The following is a 7,401-nucleotide window of genomic DNA, read 5'->3' on the forward strand; positions in this document are numbered from 1 at the left end:
ACTAAGACCTGGATAGCAACTACAAAATGCATGTCCAAAAGAAAGGATGCACTCTCTAAGCAAGATGTACATAGCAGAAGCTGACTGGGTCACATCTGAAACACAGTCAGCCAACAGCTTCTAAGGACGTAGTGACAGGACAAGAGGCAAGGGATTTAAACTGAAAGAGGGTAGATTTCGACTAGATCTAAAGAAGAAATTCTTCCCTCTGAGGGTAGTGAAGCACTGGAACAGGTTGCCCAGAGAAGTTGTGGCTGCCCCATCCCTGGAAGTGTTGAAGGCCAGCTTGAACGAGGCTTTGAGCAACCTGGTGTAGTGGAGGGTGTCCCTGCCCACAGCAGGGGGGTTAGAACTAGATGATCTTTGAAGTCCCTTCCAACCCAAACCATTCTATGATTCTTTACGATCTAAAATTACCTGTATTTTCTAAATTACAAGTTAAGATACCCTCTCAGAAGAGGTGATGTTACCTCCATCACTTCCACTGCCCATTTCCCTGATCCTCATCACCTTACTTCCTCCAGGAGGACTATCAGATAGCTTCTCTTCTGTGCATTGCCAACACTTGACTTCTGTCATCTAACCCAGCCTGAGAAAAGATGTATGGTTAGCTACCACTGGCATACTAAAAGCACTTGTACATTTATTTTGGCCTACACAAGCATGGGCATCCCATACATTTTCAGCCCACTCACCCAGGAAAATCACAACAATAGTCAATGCTCTACAGTTTCTGCCATCCCAAGATGCCTAGGGTGGAGAAGCTACCCCAACTAGTGTGAAGTGCCTCAGACAACAGTAATACAGCCACCAAAAATCCCTCCTACCCACTTCTACCAGGGCCCACAGTAACTTGTTTGTTAGTGGTATATGGCGCAAGAAGCTGTCAGAATACATATTCACGCCTGTTTACAGCCACGACCAGAGAAAAGCTCGTTTGTAAGAATCGCCACCAGCCATTGAGAATAATCTAGTGGTAATGTTCATGTTTCACCCCTGTGGTTTGGAAAGAACAGGAGAGAAGTTTCTTGATCCCACTTGATCTCTTCACCATCCCTCTAATAAATATTGTAAGTTTTCTCCGGAAAAGACAAGGGGGTTAAAGTTTCCATGTAGCAAAAAAAAGATTAAGTGATAGCTAAATGCATACAATCACAGATGAGATCAAGAAAAAGGACTAATTATTGTAGAAATACAAAATGAGACTTTTCATTTATTAGAGGCAATACTGGTCTCTGAACAGTTGGGTTTTGGTTCTTGTAGATATACGTCATTACACACCTAATGAAGTATTTTAACTGTTTCCTGAATGTTGCTCTATAATATGTATCGTGAAAGATTTCAGAAGTCTAACAATTTCTACGCATCATTTGTTCAGGTAATGTTGAATGGCAAGCACACCAGACAGCTATTTAACAGGTACCTTACATTGTTTAAAAAGTTATGTAAGAGTCAGCATGTTAATTCATGAAGCATACTGGACTTATCTGCTGGCACGCAGCCTTGCTAACTTCAATCCAACTTTACTCTTTTGGAATGAGCTTATTCAGCTTCCAGTGCCAAAACGGGCTTCAACTTTAAACCAAATAAGGCATTACAGCTTGCTAAATTTGGAGGTGACGTTTGACTGTAGCTATTAAAGGGAGCAGAACCACTGATGGGTGAATGAGATGAAAAGAAAAACAGCTCTTCCTCACAGTCAGCTTTAAGATTCTCCATCAGAACTTCTACAGGCTGTCGGAACACAAGGGCTAACCCTTTTCCATACACAACAGGAGAACATATCCTCTCAGAAAACATTCAAATCTCATAAAAGTAATTAAGCATGGAATTTAAGAAGTGCAGCAATTAAGCATGAAATTTCAGAAGTGCTTTGCAACTTGCTTTTTGGCTAGGAACCATAATTAAAACATCAGCTGATGTGACATCAGGCTCACAAAGAAACCAATAAAGGACAACAGATTTCTTCCCTAGTCACAACAATATCTAATCTCTGCAAAATAGGCAAAGGCACAGTAGAAGTACTATGACAGAAGCAACACTTCTAGGCAACCAATACACTAATCAGAATCTCAGCAACATGGATGGAAAGTCAATACCTGCGTATAGCAGTTTGCAAACAAGTCATAGTCGTGAGTTTTCAAAATGAGGGTGAACAGTACTTCAATGCCTTAATGTTACTTAAACATCTCATTCCATTCAATATGCTCTTTAGATTTTTTTAAAACACTAGATATTATTTATATATGCCCCCAACTCCTCCTTGACATTTTTTGAAAATCAAAAAGAAAACAAGAAAAAATCATTGCACAAATTTCAGATAAGATGAAAACTCAAATAAAAACAAGCACATCCGCAATTAAACAAGCCTGTTTTAAAAAACAATTTCAGTTTCTGCATTCAACTTGCTTAGAAGTTTATGAAACAGTTCTGAAATATATAATTTCAGTAAAAAAATGTACTTTCCACTTATTTGCTTGTTAATTTAGATCAGATCCTTAATGTAGGCTTTAAAAGGCCCTAAGACACCTACTCCCTGCTTGCTAAGCAGGAAGCTTCTTGGAGAAGGTGAGAAGGTTTAAGTCTTCAGTTTCTGCAGCATTCTCAGAACAAATTTATCACTCTCGAAAGATTAATGAAAAAAAACACAACAAACGAACAAAAAAACAACCCACCACACAAGACAGGACATTCCTGGCTTTCTGAGCCTACAGACAGAAAATTTAAGATGATGCTTATCAGTTACAGTTTGCTACTTGGAACTTAAACAGCAGGGAAAAGAACAAGAGCTATGTGCAAATGATAACCAAAAGTTTAAAATGAGAGGAGAGTTGAGTCAAATGACCATTCCAAAATAACTATAAAGCTGGGGCAGCTGGAGAGGAGTTGTAGTAATGTCTTTCTCCATCTCGTATGTATTTCCAGCCTGGAAATTTCTAGCACCTGGGAGAGTGGTGCAGTACCAGAGCCCCACTGTTTCTCCCTTTGCCAGGTGCATGAGAAAAAGACCAGCTTTTCATGTCAGTTAGGAAAGGGAAAGAGGATTTCTCCTTTGCCAGGAAAAAACTAAGAGCACTGCTAATTTATCAGACATCTGCTAACCAAAAGCTGATATAAAAAGTTCACTGGGTTCCAAACTATTAACCAGTTCTGCTCCCTGACTGTGCAATTAGGCAAAACTTCAAACTGTACATAAACATTCATATTTTATTGCTTTGGGAAATTGTTTTAAAACAAGTATCATTTATTAGAAGATTCCCCATATATCCATGTGTTTTGAAATAGAAAACAGGCTCTGCAGTAGGGAACACTCTGGCCTTTCACCTCTGGAGAGCCAGTTTAAGTACACGCTGTTCCACATGTGCAAGTGATTTTCAGGCTCCGTTTGGTATCCTGGGCTGTTACTGTCTAAACTTCACAAACTATGGCCTAGTCCAGCTCAGTTTATCATGGCATAGACCAAGCTCTGAAATAGGACAAGAGGTTTATGGCTTAAAATACACACAGTGAAGAGGTATTTTTGTTTCTGCCTCTGCCAGGGTTTATCCTAGTTCTGCGGCCTGTAACAGAGCACTCCATGAGTTTACATTTGCTACTTATTTTTCAACCCCCAGTCTGCCAAATTGTCAGGAAAACAACAATTCCTTCCATCAAGGCAGGGATACTCTGGGATAGAAAATAAGAAAACAACTTCCAAAATATTCTGACATGATTTAGGAAGCGTGTGTTTCACTAATGCCAGGGGAAAATGCTGCTGTGCCACAGGCACAGGGGTTTCATTGTCCAAAGCTAGCGAGATGGCATGGTGTACCGTGAGGAATTTGTACACCATGCTACTACTCTGAAACCTAATTTGTGTCCCCCACCCCCTAAATCTCAAAAACTTGAGCGATATGAAGAAAGTTCACACAGCTTCCTCTCCCTGCCCCTGGTTCAGTAAAAAGAGAGGTTGTATTTTCAGATTGTGTTGAGTGGAAAGAGAACGTTTGGCACAAAAATCAAATGAAATACCAATGTGGAGAGCAGAAGCCTACTTCAAACATTATAGAAGTTGGAAATCATTGAAGTTGGAAAAGATCTTTAGATCATCGAGTCCAACCGTTAACCAAACACTGCCAAGTCCACCACTAAACCGTGTCTCTAAGCACCACATCTACACATCTTTTAAATACCTCCAGGGATGGTGACTCAACCACTTCCTTGGGCAGCCTGCTCCAGTGCTTCACAACCACTTCTGTGAAGAACTTTTTCCTAATCTTCAATTTAAACCTCCCCTGGTGTAACTTGAGGTGATTTGCTCTTGTCCTATCGCTTGTTACTTGGGAGAAGAGACTGACACCCATCTGGCTACAACCTCCTTTCAGGTAGTTGTACAGAGAGGTAAGGTCTCCCCTCAGCCTCCTTTTCTCCAGGATAAACAAACCCAGTTCCCTCAGCCCCTCCTCATAAGACTTGTGCTCTGCACCTTCTACCAGCTTTATTGCCCTTCTCTGGACATGCTCTGGCACCTCAACGTATTTCTTGTGGTGAGGAGCCCAAAACTGAAGATGGTATTCGAGGTGCAGCCTCACCAGTGCCAAGTACAGACATGATCACTTCCCTAGTCCTGCTGGCCACACTACTTTCTGATACATTATGGTTAGTCATACTACAAACCAAAAGACTATATTATGATTCTGAGAAGGCTATTTTATACATAAATTCATAGTACAGACATTAAATCAGAGAATGTCTATCTGCAGGTAAGAAAAGTTGTAACACCAATGACCTTGCAGCATAATAAAACACAAAGAGCTACTAAAAGCAGCTATTTTCCTATACAGAAGCTTCAATGGAACAAGTAAAAAAAAAAAAAAAAAAAAATTTAAAATGTGATACATATTTTTAAAAATCCATTTTCATAGCTAAAACTATTATGCAAGGCAAAATAATAAGCAGAGAGACTTATAGCTAGATATCTAGTTTGGAATCTGTACTGTCATTATCTTAGAAGACTCATCTTACCCAGTTTCATATTGTTTCATTATAATGAATCATTACTTTCAAGACTTGCTTATTTAGAAGCTGCTCAGTATATCTAGCAATCCCAGGACAGTATTCTTATAAGTTGCCTTAAAATCAAACAGAGGAGAGGAAATTAGCCTTTACTTCATGGATGGGAATAAACCATTTGATTAACTGGATAAAATGCTCTAGCTTCAATCCAGCTCAGCTGGTCACCTTGGTCTAGCATGAAAAAACAGAAGAGCTTTTTTTGGTTGTCAGATGGGGGTGGGGTGGGGGGGGGGTGGGGGAGGTGGTGCCAGAAAATGTATACATACTCTGTAAATGAGTGAAGTACTTTCTTAAAGGCAGTCACTGAAAAACTAGGAAATAGTCTTATATCACAAGTATCAACTCAGTATTGCCTTTAAAAGAGAGAGAGAGAGAGTGTGAGTGTTGGTGGGGGGACTAAATAGTCTTAAAGCTCAACTTGTGATACATCAATAAAACCAGATCTAGCAGTTGCTGTCCAGAACAGTAGCACCTTGGAGAGCAAGTCACTCTTTCAGTAAACCAGGCAGGAAAAAAAACCCTTTGATCCAGAGCTCAGTCTCATACAAGCATATGACTTCCACTGAAATTAAGAGCAATCACCTGACTAGAAAAAGGTTAAGCCTGCCCTCCCCCTAAATGTATCTGGCAAGATTAGAAGGGACACATGAGTATAATAGACATGAAAAAACTTTACAGACACTTAAGCAATCCCAAATTATTTTCACCAACTAGCAGCTGTCCCTAAATGATCACCCCATTGTTACTTCACTAGCAGTCAAAGCACTCAGCAAGATTTTAAATCAACGGGATTTCTAAAATAAATAAAGAAAGAAGCGTAAGCCTACATATTAAGATATAAGCCAGTAACTTACAGGAATTTTGAAGAAACGTCTCAAGTAAGCAAGTTACACAAGTATCTGATTTTTGACACTGGAAACTCAGAGCCTGATCATGGGTTTGACCTGATCAGAAATTCTTATATTTCTGAATCTTTTTCTATTGAAGTGGACTGAAAGATTTATTATTTGAGCTTGCCAGTACTCAATGACAAAGAAAATGCAAAAAAGGAAGCTCTTTAAATTAATACATCTAATATGCTACATGCTCCCAGCTACAAATCAAAAAAAAAACATCACAGGATTCACTAGAAAAGACAGGAAAATAAGGGTACCAAACCCGAGAATGTCTTCACTCAAAATAGATATCAGGGAGGAAGAAAAAAAGTAAGAAACTGAAGTACTGCTTTGTGATAAATTCTGACCTTGAACACACAACGTCATCTGGCAGGATGCGACACATAAAGCATCGATGAATTGAAGGCATATCTTCAATCAACCTCAAGACATGTCAGAATATATCAGAGTATATACGCTGCTCACAATCAATGAGAGTTTTTTCCTCAGCTTCAAATATACAAAATATTTCAGCTACCAAGATTGATATATCCCTGGACTACTTATCTGCCTCGCCTTTTTTCTCTAAACACGTCTGTCTTCTCTCACATCCCTAATGTAAGCTGTGCCCCCACAAGCTCATGACAACTGTCACACTAAAGCCCTTTACATACAGATATGTTTTCTGTTAGTTTTCTTTGAAACAGTTGCTATCATTTGTTTTATTCTAATCACGGTGTCAAATATACTCTAATGAGAAGGTCTTTGAAATATTCTGGGTAAGAACACAAGTACCAAAACGCACGATCAATGCTACTATCTACTAGCAAGCCCCAAATAAAGAACAAGCACTAGAAAAAAAAAATCTGAAGCTAACGTTCATAGTGCTTGCAAACAAACAAACAAACAAAACAAACTCACGCCACTAAAAAACCACCACAACTCCCACCAAAACTCAAAATATCTTATTCAGAAGGACGTCAGTTATATAGACATTAGCAGCAGACACAGAAAAGGACATTCAACAAGTCAGAGAAAGAAGTGGAAGCCAATTTCATATTGAAAATGATAGATAAACAAATTACCCTTACCAGAAATTATATGAATGGTATGAATCTGTATTTTATTCTTCCATCTCACTTACTGCTCTTTCTTTTTCATCAGAGACTTTTCTAAGCAGGCTACAAATAGTAAGAAAGGAAAGTGTATGGAGTGAACAAAAGGGGGTTATTATGACAAAAATATGTATCCTCATGAGTTTTTATTCTTTCCAAACTTTCACTGACTTGCTGTTGACTCTTGGGTTTTGTGTTTTGGTTTTTTTTTTTAGGGGAGGGGGAATACATTTAAAAAAAATACAAAAGAAAAAAACACAATAAATTAAAAAAAAAACCAAACAACATCCTGCCTGTTGAGAGCTGTGGATACTATCCTAAATAGGCCAAGCTTTGGGTAAAAAAAAATGCTTGCA

Source organism: Tauraco erythrolophus, chromosome 5, assembly GCF_009769465.1.
Source record: "Tauraco erythrolophus isolate bTauEry1 chromosome 5, bTauEry1.pri, whole genome shotgun sequence".
Taxonomy (NCBI): Eukaryota; Metazoa; Chordata; class Aves; order Musophagiformes; family Musophagidae; genus Tauraco; species Tauraco erythrolophus.